This window comes from Bradysia coprophila, unplaced genomic scaffold (assembly GCF_014529535.1).
Source record: "Bradysia coprophila strain Holo2 unplaced genomic scaffold, BU_Bcop_v1 contig_232, whole genome shotgun sequence".
In the NCBI taxonomy this organism is placed as follows: Eukaryota; Metazoa; Arthropoda; class Insecta; order Diptera; family Sciaridae; genus Bradysia; species Bradysia coprophila.
Window position 1 is genome coordinate 4,088,523 of NW_023503493.1, and position 13,538 is coordinate 4,102,060.

The 13,538-nt window shown below is 36.3% G+C and overlaps 1 long non-coding RNA gene across 1 annotated transcript; it reads right to left on the reverse strand.

Moving 5' to 3' along the window:
• Window positions 1-2,714: 2,714 nt before the first annotated feature.
• Window positions 2,715-13,005, reverse strand: LOC119075990. Its single transcript, XR_005087527.1, has 3 exons — window positions 12,747-13,005; window positions 3,854-3,863; window positions 2,715-2,725 (listed from the first exon to the last, which is right to left on the reverse strand). It is a non-coding gene; the product is annotated as an uncharacterized LOC119075990 (long non-coding RNA).
• Window positions 13,006-13,538: the final 533 nt, after the last annotated feature.

Genomic DNA, 13,538 nt, shown 5'->3' on the forward strand with positions numbered 1-13,538 from the left:
TAAACTACTGCAGATCGCCGATTATCATGCATTAATTAACAGTTGCGTGTATAAAATCTCATAAATAATTGTCGAAGGCTATGCAAAAATATTTTTCTTTAACCAGAATAACACTAATGCCACTAATCCAATTATTCAATAATCTATCGTGAGAACTGTCAAGTTACGAGCTAATGAGAATCGAGGCGCAGGGGCGCCCATTCTCAAAACATTCGTAACTTTAAGAATTCGTAACTTGACAGTTCCTATGGGATTTTATACATGCAACTGTCAAGATACGGACAGCCGATTTTCGTAAATTTAAGAATTTGTAACCTGACAGTTGTCACCTTAAAAGTTACGAATCATATGGAGCATTAAGGTGAAAACTGTCAAGTTACGAATTCTTAAATTCACGAGAATCGGCCATTCACGAGAATCGGCCCCCTGGGCAAAGATTCTTGTATTTTCGTAACTCGTAATATTCGTAACTTGACAGTTGCCCGAAAACAATAAATATTATGCACGTATGACAAAGCGGTCGAGGCTTGCCGAGACGGCTTGTCATACGTGCATATTCTTTTTTATCTATCCTAGGTGAATAATTTTTTCGGGGAATCACACCGCGTATGCGATAATATATATTTCACACTTGTCACGAAGAAGTCGAGGCTTGCCGAGACTGATAGTGACAAGTGCGTACTCTATTTTATCACATAAGCGAAAATGAGACAACAACATAGACCTGAAGTGTAATTTTTAAATTATTCTTCTAGTCAAGTAATTTTGACATTCGAACACCGCACGTATGTGATAAAAGAATTTTATGTCAAGCTCACGTTGCTATGTCTTCATTTCGATAAAAGCTCTTGTACAATTCAAATGAACCTTTCTATTTGCTCTGCATTTATAGTTTATCGACACGGATCTCCAAGACTTGCAACACAACAAACTCGGGTTCTGTATTTTTGTGATCTGATTACTTTCAGTGTTCATATAATTTGGAACAAATGAACCAAATATATTACTTTTTACGAAGCCAAGTAGGCAAGCTTACGACGTGTCCTAAAAAAGTTCCGCTTTCATCACGAGTGACAAACGACGTTACGAACACAATGAGACGAAGCCACGACAACATAAACAAAGAACTCACTCTACAGAGGGATTCTTTTGAAAAACAGCCTACCGAAATCGGACGCATTTTCCAGTACACTTTTTTATATGTGCCTAGAAAGGACTTCGACCCTAGTGGCCAAAACCACTTTCAAAAAAATTCTTCGAAGTTTGTGTGGCTGGTCAAAGGTGAGCAAAAACCGAAAAATTGCAATCTTCTTACAAAAATTGCTCCAGTTACACGAGCCGTACAGGGTCGTGTGGGGTGTCATTAGAAAGGTAATCACATGTACTATTGAGCCGAATAGGGTCTTATTGGGTTTAAAATTCATCCACACTGAAATATGTGCAGATAAAGTTTTTAACCGAAGACGTACACAGTTCTTACTGAAATTTCTCGAGGTACACAAAATGTACATGGTCGTGTGGGGTATCATTTGAAAGGTAATTTTATGAGCTTTTGAGCCAAATATAGTTTTATGTGGTTTGGATACATATGCGATGAAAAAGAACTTGAAATGTTTAAGTGTCCATATTTCATCATAGATGCATCCAAACCACATTAGTCTCTATTGGGCTCAAAAGCACATAAAATTACCTTTCAAATGATACCCCACACGACCATATACGTTTTGTGTACATCGAGAAATTTCAGTAAGAACAGTGTACGTCTTCGGTTAAAAACTTTATCTGCACATATTTCAGTGTGGATGAATTTTAAACCCAATAAGACCCTATTCGGCTCAATAGTACATGTGATTACCTTTCTAATGACACCCCACACGACCCTGTACGGCTCGTGTAACTGGAGCAATTTTTGTAAGAAGATTGCAATTTTTCGGTTTTTGCTCACCTTTGACCAGCCACACAAACTTCGAAGAATTTTTTTGAAAGTGGTTTTGGCCACTAGGGTCGAAGTCCTTTCTAGGCACATATAAAAAATTCCAATAGAAAATGCGTCCGATTTCGGTAGGCTGTTTTTCAAAAGAATCCCTCACAACCATTTCAATTTTTCTTGGCAACGATCGTTGAAAATGAGTGAAAATGAACTTGACCCTACACAAGCATCTAAAATAACTTACGTAAGTGCTTGTGAGCCATTTTTGACATGTGTGATTACTCCACTCGCCTTCGGCTCGCTCCGAAAAGCTCACTCTAGCCAAAACAACAAACTCACAAGCCAAGGAAGTAATATAGAATTACGTTTCCTGATATGAAAATGGAAGCAATATGAAGCTTAATCCACACTTCACTCCGTTTACTCACCGTCTGCGCTGCCACAATGGAGAGAGATCAGTTTTTTTAACGGTGATTGAAGTGTGTTTCGTGCTTAACGCTGCGTTACAAACAATGGAGTGATAAAACTTAACTGGACAGGGAAACTTATAAATTCCAATGTTTTTCCTGGTGTGAAATAAACCCGTTCCGCAACTCTATCAATAGCCACAGCTCTGCTCCGTATTTCTTTCGTAAAGAGAGAATTCAAGGTTTCGTGGTGTGTGAGAAAAAGACGCAACACATGCAATCGTACACGCATCAAGACTCGCATACATAATTGGAAATCTTTAGGCTTTTTGACGTTGGAAAAATGAGTGTTCGTGTTAGGAACAGAGCAATAGCACAATAGCACTTCCTCATGTAGAGTCAAAGCCGGGTCGACCGCTATAGTCAACCACAAAGAAGAAATTTTCAATGTCTTGTCTGTATCCAGTATGGTATGGGATATCTTAAAACAAAAATGTGGCATAACAACGCACTGCAAGCAAAAGTGCTTCGACTGACAGCTGCCAAATTGTAATCAATTTTGTATGAACATTTTTTCCAATTTTTTTTTATCGTGCCAAAATGTGTGCTGTTTCAGTATTGAGAGTATCACTAATGCTTGAAATGCGCTGGGCATAACAATAAAGAAGGAATATGGTGGATCTATTTGTATTAGTGACAAGACAGCGATATTTTTGTCAGGATACTGTCTGAATGGACTTGACTTTGTGTCTTCTATAATATGGGCTCCTACACCATGATTCTCGCCATGATCCGACACTCAAATCTTTCTTTCTCATTTCATTTTGTCAATTGGTCTGAGTCAGTTAATATTCTCATAATTCAATTGAAAACAAACAAACAAAAAATCGCTAGGGTACCCCCATCGCCCGAAACAGTCAATATAAAAGTGAAAACCTATACCTTCACCATAGTTACCGATTTCCCTGGAAAGTGGATGTTTTTCATTTCTTTTGTTCAATTTATTAAAATAAAGAGAAATGTGAAAAAGCCGGTTTCGTCGTGAATAAAAAAGAATCTCCCGAAATTCCGCACAAGAAAAGTTAATTTAGTTCGCCTTTTATATTTATTCAATCAACGGAAGTATTTAATTACCAATACACAAGGAAACGGAAGAAAATGCCTTTGCTTGTGAAGAAAGAAAATTGACGCGGTGTTCCACGATCGAAGAATGATTTCGAAGGGATGCTGTGACAGATGATTGAAAATGAATTGAATTTTTTTTTCCCCATTGTGTCTTTTAATTAGCTGACAATAGATATTTTCGATGTGTTGATAAAAGTCGGTTTTACAAAGTTTTCAGGTAGTTATGCTCATACAATTTGATTTGGCATAGCACTACTCCTAGCACTAACACTCTCATGTCAGACGTCAAAAATTCTTCAAATTTTTTAGTGACGAACTTTAAGAGAATTTTCCTTGTAGTAAAAATTGGTCTCGGTGTAAGAGTATCAGTCTGCACACTTAGTATATATACGTTACGAGATCTTACCAGTCATTCCCAAGTCAGGGACCATTCACAAAATGCTCTAGGAGAAAATGACGAATTTCAGACCACTCCTTCGTCATCATATGCAAAAATGCATGAGCAATTTTTTGAAATGCTGATGGGGTGAATTCGAATGCAGAGCAAATTCACTTCATTGTAGCACTTCACATTCCATCAATTCTATTGAAATCGTTAGCGCTAACTGTTGGTTTTCCAGATTTCCAGGAGATACAAACCATAAAGATTACAAATAAACGAAGGAACATCCCAACAGTTTGACTAATATAATTGTAGTGAAGACTCCGATACACTTTCTTCAAGGCTTACTAACCCAGAACATAAGTTTATCTCCTGTAATGTCATAATATTCACAATTTGAGTGTCACTTTTAGAATCAAAATGGGCTAGATTTAAACACGTCATTCACAGAACGTACGTTTATTAACTGAAAATTTCGATACATGCTCATTTGCGCACGGCTAACTTCGATAATTTCACATTTATTCACGGAAAACTTCGATAATTTCTCATTTATTCACTGAAAATTGACAAATTCTTGACGGTGTACTAGATGTGTGTTTTATTTGTGGGGAATATGAATGAGTGACAGTGTCATATGGCGTGTTTGTGTTTCAGTTTGATTTTTTAAATTTGTTTTTTATGGTGATTATGACATTACAGGAGATAAAACCTTGTTCCTAACACGGTAGTAAATGGGGGTTTTGCGCACACGATGTGTTGCCGAACTCGCTTCGCTCGTAGATCTTACATCTAGTGCGCAAAACAATCCCATTTACTACCTTATTATGAAAATAGCTATTACTTGCTCATTCAATTAGAAAATCCGACACACCTCCTCAATTAAATAATGAAGCAATACTTCCACACCTCCAAGCAAATCATCCAATCAATTCAACAAATCAATTCTATTTCGTCATCTTTGTCTTTGCTGTGCTCGAAATCCATAACTCCCGACTTCTATCTTCTTCTTTCGACGGATATCAGCCGGACTATGGCTTTAACACCACTCACAACACCACTGATTCTAGTTGTTATTATTCTAATTATTAAACAAGCTTCTGCGTCTATTACTTGAAAATCTAACGGTGAGTTAATTCCAATTCCGATTGTATGTCAATTCCGAACGTGATCGTGGGCCTATTCCAATCATGTATTCATGCCATCGCTTGACTTCTAATCATCCTATCGTTTGCCCATTCCGATCGAATTATTTCAGTCCATTTTCTAATGCTGTGCCAACCAAATTCGTCCAAATCGAGCAAAATAAATTTATTTAAAAAAAAAACTTGTCTTCGGTATTACCTGCGTTCCCTGGGCCCATAACCTGTTGGTTTTCCAGATTTCCAGGAGATACAAACCACAAAGATTACAAATAAACGAAGGAATTTATTAATTGACATCCGAACAGTGATGACTCCGTTACACTTTCTTCAAGAACATCAGCTTACTTGATCATTCAATTGGAAATCCAACACTAACGATATTTGACGCTGCACTCAAACTCATCCATGTTTTTGTGATCCGCTGAAGGTGTGGATTCCCTTTGGTGCTTCTTTACTTTTACATGCTACTGCACCGAAAACCATTTGTTTCATCGAGGGAGCATTTTTTCAGGTGACCTCAAAATATCCGACGAAAAATGAAAAGGCACGTTTTCGCTTGGTTATTTGCCTCGACTTCGCCTTGGATCCACAAACTTCACTCGAAAACTCGACATTTCAACTTTTCCGTCACCAGACACCTCACATGTGTCAGTGTGAGCAATTTATCTTTTTATACTTCTTTTGTTCTTGCACAACACTGATACTTGTTTCTTTTGCTTGGGTAAAACAAGCATTGTCGTTGCTTCACTACGGACACCCGCATGTGTAGATGGCGATTCTGGGGATGAGAAAATAATATGAAAGTTGACTTTCATTTTATTTTTGATTCACTAGACTTTTACACACAAAAAGAAATGACCTACTTCGTAGAGGTTGGTCACATTATCAAATGCAAAGCATCGAAAGATGCTCATATCATCTCACAAATCAACACAGTGGTGCAAACCCTTCATTCATTTCAACATATACTTTTCACCATATAAGTCCACATTTACGGGACGTACTTGCCTATTTTGACCTGTTGATAACAAATGATTAGCCGTTTTTAGTAAACTTTCAAATCACTCACAATTGCAACTCTCTGTAAACTCGTCTACAGTGAATATGTTCCGAGTTTTATCATTCAGTCGCATCCTTTGTGCAGGAAAAATGTTTTTTCCACGGAAAATTCAAACTTTCCGTACTTTCTGTTGGAAACCATAAATAATTATCTCACCATATACAGCTTTATCGTCTAAACATGATCTAAAAGTTCCGTGTAGAAATCTATATATGCATACGCTCAGCTAAAGTATACAGACGTAAATCGCGTCTAACGGATGAAAGTACATAAAATTGAATTATTTTATGTCACCATTTTGCAGCATCCTTTTCTAACCGTATATGAATTACGATGTCGGGAGAAAAAGCGGAAGTGGTTTATGCAGCTCGTGTAAGTTTTACATCCGTTCAGGAGTGGCTAATATTTTTATTTGCACATTCCATTATTTATGGCTGAAAGAAAGGTTTTGCGATTGAGGAACCGGTGTCGTAATCTTGTTTCTGGTTTTATGCGAAAACTTTTCCGAATTTATTTACGCCGGCATATCAAAATGAATTGCTTTATTGGATCATAAAATTATGGGAAATTCATTTTTTTTCGTCGTAGGTACTTTGTGCGACGAATGCAATTTTACGATTTATGATTGTCAGACGGTTCATTGGTTCGAGTCGTTTGCAAACGTATTTCATTTTCGATGAGACTTTTCGAATTTTTGATTTCGGATTAGGGTTTTACTGCAAGATCTCACACCTCTTATCGCTCAAATTTATGGCAACATACTGTGTTGGTGGTTTGTAACAAATGGTGCGACATACAGCGGAAAAAATAGCAGGACCAATCTAGGGGATTCATAGATTCAATAGAAATATTTAGTCTACAAAATGGAAAGTGAAACTGTCGTTTCGATGACACAAGTTTTGCCTTTAAGAAATGTGTGGGACACAAATGTTCATAAAGTTCATCCTCTCACAACAACTAGGGTTGTAACTTTTATTTAATTTTGTTTTCTCTGTGGTCGAAAGTGGCTCATTGCAACCCTGTAGATGAAAAGTAAATCATGTCCAGAGCGGTAGCGGAGGACTTGACGCAGTCTAACCCCCCCAAAAAACGAAGAAATTTTTTGAGACGCGACAGCTATGTATAGGCGAGAATTCTACTTTTGCCAAAATGTCCAATAACTATCGTAACCAAATTATTTTTAAAATATCCTCCATTGAAATACAAAGAAAATGAGCTATCATACGCTTGCGTTTTCCAAGTCGTCATTTTCAGTACAAATACATGAGAAATGGCATTCTCCAAACAATCAAAATCTTTTAACTTACTCTATCTATCTATCGACGATCGATCTCGGAACATCCGCAGCCAATCTCCATGAAACTTTGCAGGAACCTTAGTCAGGCCATTAGAACTTAAGTTTCATTCATCAGAATTTCGAGGAATTAATTAATTAATTTTCGGGTTTTTTTTTATTTGCAATTCTTTACAGGGCCTATTAGGGGCCGTTCATAAATTACGTAACGCAAATACCCGGGGGGGGGGGGTGTTGACCTGGCGTTACGGTCCATACATTTTTTTTAAAGTTCCATACATTTTAGCGTTACAGACCCGGGGGGGGTCTGAAAATTATCAATTTTTGCGTTACGTAATTTATGAACGGCCTTATGTAGAATTAAATTTGCAAAAATTCGCACAAAATTCTCCACAAATTTGCAAAATTTTTCAAAAAATAACTTCTACACACCTTCAAAGTCAAATTAATTGCTTTATTCACTTTAAATTGTACTAAAACAGACAAAAGACTTGCAAAATGTGCTAAAAATGAAGCGTAAATTTGTGCAAATTTTTGTGAATTTCTGTGAATTTTTGCAAATTTTGCAAATTAATTCTACATAATAGGCCCTGATTCTTTATTGACAAGCGAAAAAAAAGACTGCTCACAGTGAAAAATCGATCTTTTCAAAAAATAAATTTTACAATAAATAAAAGTCATCTACTCTATTAGCTCCTAATGTTCCCAAAATGCATGCCGCGTTCCCTCTTTGAATGACACTTGAAATTTTCTGTAATAAATAATCTGTTGAACGTGGTTCTCCTGAAGCAGCCTTCGTGATTGATCCCAATTTTTGAACAAATTTCATAGTTTCTGGCCCCATACAACCTAAAGTTTCGAAAGCTAACGGAGTGAACAAATAATTTTCTTTCAAATGTTTGTAATGATTATGTTTAAATCTTTCCGCCTTATCCGCAATTGACCGTTTTTTCCTGCTAGATTCCTTAATGTATGAAGGCGCTAATGTATCCCTAATTGTTACGTCCCACAGAATAGCTTTTCCATGACTCCAAGGAATTAAGGTCATACCATCCGGCCTTTTGCCATCATCTCTACATATTCCTGATGGTTGTATAATATTCGGAAATCCTGCTGAAGAGAATGCATGTGAGAAAACTTTGTTAACTTCATAATTTTCGGAACAATTTCTCTCATATAAAAATGTGCAGCCATTTTGTGATGATTGTTGTGAAGTTGGTTGTAATCTGGTAGAAATTTCAAAATTCAAAGTTTTTAAATATTTTGGTGGGCAATTAGAAAAATTTGGTCACTTTCAGGGTATGTTGGGCAGCTGGAAAGATTTGGTCACTTTCAAAATAGCTGATTTTCACCAAATTATCGATTTTCGTCAAATTTTAGAATTTCGTCAAATTTCCGATTTTCGTAAAAGTTTCGATTTTCGTCAAAGTTTCGATTTTCGTCAAATTTTCAAATTTTCCTGATCATCTGCCACTAAAAAAATTGGTAAAATTTTCGTTGTTTTCAGTCAATTTTTTTTTGTACAAATTATTTGGCAGATGATGAGGAAAACTAAGCCACCTTGTTTGAACTAATTGAATGTACAATTTGATTTTTGCGTAACGAAACTGAAAGCGTCAACTCTAGCGATATCATTCATTTTAGAAATTGTGCTACAAAGACTGCGTCACACGTTTCTCGTAGAGATTTTGTTGGGATCTGATTTGTAGCATAAGTTAAAAAATTGAAATTGCAACATCATTGTCGATTTCAGTAACACAAAATTAACAGTTACCGATTTTTCCCGGGATTTGTATTACTTCTGTGTTTAGATTTGACAACTATCATGACCAAGGTTTTATATGCGGATGTCGCGCCGATTAACTGAGGCTGTATCGCAATCAAATAACATGGCGGCTATCGGTAACTTAACCTGCATTTCAGTCCGAAATTTCAACTGAACTGAAATTGCAGTCAAATTTTGTGTGAAATTACAGTTCAGTGGATTTTTCGATAACGACCCCGGCGATCGGCTCTTACATTTAACTATCTCATCCAAGGTAACGTATACTACGCTACAAGTTGCCAGTGTTCATAGTGTTTCATGAATTGTAGAGTGCAATGTCACAAAACCGAGTAAAATGACGAAATATTCGAACGTATCCAGCAGCTCCACCAAATATAATTTCCAAATTAAACATACAATCTCTCCATGAGAAAGGATTCAACGATTGACTGCACTTGTACTATTATGTTAGAAGCTTGTATAAATTGTATGAACTGCATAATACCCACCGATATAATACAAAAACAAAACAAAACTTGTGTTGGGATTGCGATACGCGATGCATATTGTCGAATATGGTTACATCCATATATGTGATTGCATTGCATCCCGTCGGACAGGATGTATCTGGTACACCCGATTGTTTGTGTGGGTATGTGAGCGAGCGTAAGTATTTCTATATATATTGCATTGTTGTTTGTTGTGTTGCACTCGCGGTGGAATGAGAGTATACGAATTTTGTTTGTTAATTTGTAATTGCCAAAATTAATACTCTGCGGGTGTAATAATTTATAATTTTCACATATTGCTAATTACACAGAGGATAATTATGGTGCAAATAGAACTAGAGTGGAGATTCAGAGATTTATGAATTTAAAATAATGAACGAAATACGGCTGGATAATGTTGTTACGTAAGCAATTGGTCGTTATACCAGTCATTTCCGGTTAAAAGGTTTTAACCAATGATTGACACTGACACACTGTGTCGGACTCTAGTGGGAAATAATTGAAAATAGAGACAATAATTGGCAATTTTCACGTTCAACAGATGACACTACTTTCTTTGTTGAAAAATTTGGGACATAATTATGTTCAGATTTTGCTCACAACAAACAAATGTCGTCACATTCTATGCAAAAATCTATGTGCAATTTCTTACTGCTACGTGTCGCACCATTTGCTGCAAATCGTCAATAGAAAACACACTATTTCTCAACGTACAAATGTCAGCAGTGGCCGTGAATAGCCTACAAAGACGTTGACTTAAATTTGAAACTATCTCCGACTTTAATGCAGAATATACCCCAAAAAATGTTAAACGACATAATTCATGTCCGGAGCGATAGCGGAGGACTTGACGCAGTCTAACTTCCAAAAAAAGAACGAAGAAAATTTTTTGAGACACGGCAACTATATATAGCCGAACATTTCAGTTTCTACCCTTTGGTTTATATCACCACAAAACATATTCCATCATATTCTCGCTTCAAATACGAGCAAAACGAGCTATCACTCGACTATGTAGGTTTAAAATTGCCGGAGATACATCGTTCTGAAATTGGTCACTTTTCATACAAAATACACCAAATTGACTTTTCCCATACAATCAAAATCTTTCAACTTACTCTGTATGTTTCTATCTATCTATCGACGGTCGATCTCGGAAACTAGTCAGCCAATCTCCATGAAATTTTGGAGGAACCTCAGGGTGGGCATAAAAATGAAAATGTGATACGCCATTACCCCAGGAAAAACCAGAATTTTGTTTTATTGACCTCGAAGTGGTTTCTGAGTGTGGTTTTCGAGGGTCGGGAACGCGTTTTCGGCTGTAGCTCAGCTGTATTGAAACCTACAGAGGCGCGCGACTCATCAAATGAAAGGTATTCGTAACACGATTCGAACAAAAAAATAATTTAAAAAATCGAGGCAGATTCGTTTGAGCTAGAGTGATTAGAGTGACCAAATTTTGAGCTACTCGAGCGTAGGATGAAAGGACTAATATTTTTGCGATTATGAGAGATAGAGAGTTACTTTCTTCGGCAAAGTCTCAGAGTTTTACGAGTAGAACAGAGGGGCACATGTGAAAAATGTCAAAAATTGGAAATGGGTGGGTCAATTGGGGTTTTGGAGATATTTCCTGAATGGTGGCAGATAGAGAATTACTTTCTTCGTCAAATTTTCTATTTTCGTCAAATTTTCGAATTTCGTCAAATTTTCTATTTTCGTCAAATTTTCTATTTTCGTCAAATTTTCTATTTTCGTCAAATTTTCGATTTTCGTGAAATTTTCTATTTTCGTGAAATTTTCGATTTTCGTGAAATTTTCGATTTTCGTCAAATTTTCGATTTTCGTCAAATTTTCGAATTTCGTCAAATTTTCAATTTTCGTCAAATTTTCGAATTTCGTAAAACTTTCGAATTTCGTCAAATTTTCTCTTCGAGAAAAGTGTGACGCAGTCTTTGTAATACAATTTCTAAAATAAATGATATCGCTAGAGTTGACGCTTTCAGCTTCGTTACGCAAAAATTAAATTTTACACCCAATTTTAGTTCAAACAAGCTGGCTTAGGTTTTCTCATCATCCGCCAAATAATTTTTACCAAAAAAAATTTGACTGGAAACAACCAAAATTTTACCAAAAAAATCTGCGTCGCAAAGTGGCAAATGTTCAGGAACAGACCAGCAAGAAAATTTATCTGCCACATGCGACGCAGATTTTTTTGGTAAAATTTTGGTTGTTTCCAGTCAAATTTTTTTTTAGGTAAAAATTATTTGGCAGATGATGACGAAAACTAAGCCAGCTTGTTTGAACTAATTGGGTGTACAATTTAATTTTTGCGTAACGAAGCTGAAAGCGTCAACTCTAGCGATATCATTCATTTTAGAAATTGTACTTCAAAGACTGCGTCACACTTTTCTCGAAGAGATTTTTGTTGGGATACCAAATTCTGAAGAAAAAAAACGGTTAAATCGTTTGTGGATAGAAGCTTGCAATCAATTTTTCATATATATGCGGTGTGATTTACCTTATTTTCTCCCCTCAAATTGCGTTTTGTTGACGGTCGAATGACATTTCTGGTGAGAAAAGTGCAGACAACTGTCACTTTGTTGATGTTTTCAAAAATGTTATGGGTAAACGATGTTTTTCGTTTCGTTGAGAAAAACGGTAGATCACACCCACGGTGGGTTTGAACGAATTTTAAATAAACCTGTAAGTTTCCAACCCCCGCTTTTTATGTATTTTCAAGACTTTTTTGCCTTTTTTATGTATATCGATCATTTAAATTCATTTTTTGATTAAAATATTTGTTTTTGTTCATAAGATTGATAATTTTATCCAGATAGCTCTAGATTTGCAAGTAGAGCGACCTCAATGAAAAACTCTTTCATCAAAATTTCTTGTACATGATCAAACATAGCATATTTGGTATCATTGTAAAGCTGAGACTCCAGGCTATCACATGAGCTACCACATGGATGTGAAATAGTGCAAAAAGTGCAATTTCTGAAAAGGTAACAGAAAACTTCGATTTAAAAATAATTTGTTTGCTATTCGAAAGGGTTTGCAAAACTAGTCTGGGATCATCATTTACAGGCTTCCTCGGTTGTTTCGTAAATGAGATATATGTCTTTCAACATGGTGAAATTTTGACTTTCAGCTGTTATTGCTCCATTAAGAAATTATCGAGAGCAATAATTTTTACACTGTAAATCTTAGATTTTGTCCCTCTACCAATTCCAATGTAAATCTTCAGCCCTCACTGTTTCACAAGCCCTGGCTGACTCTGATTTTTCTAAAACTTGTTTACTTGAACAGCACTTCCCTCCCCCAACTCGCTTACGAAAAAAAACCGGGTTGGAAACTTACAGGTTTATTTAAAATTCGTTCAAACCCACCGTGACCTTGCACATATGACATACGTTGTATCTATCTCTAAATAGGAAATTCTTATTGTGCCACCGAGAATTGAAATACGACTCTTTTCAGCACTCATTTTAGTGTTGTAAAGTGACTTATTTCAGCACCCGTTTGATGTGATATTACAACACTCAAAGCAGTGTTGATATGGAATTTGTATGAGTTGTTACAGCATTCGTTTGAGAAAATGCAAAGCAATGTGATCGATCAAATTTGAAGAGTGATTGTTTACAATGAAAATTATGATTTTTTGGGCATTTGTCTATTTCAATTCTCGGTTGGCACAAAGCGTGATGTGTTACACGTATTGTAATGAGATTTTTTCAGCACACGACCCAATTTTCCTTACTCGCTCCGCTCGTAAGGAAAACTTGGGTCTAGTGCTGAAAAAATCAACATTACAATACTTGTAACACAACATACTATTGTAACACCCATCGCTCTTGTTTTTCCACTCGTTAAACAAATACCTCTTTGATAGATTCAGAGGTGTCGCAACCTGTTCTATGA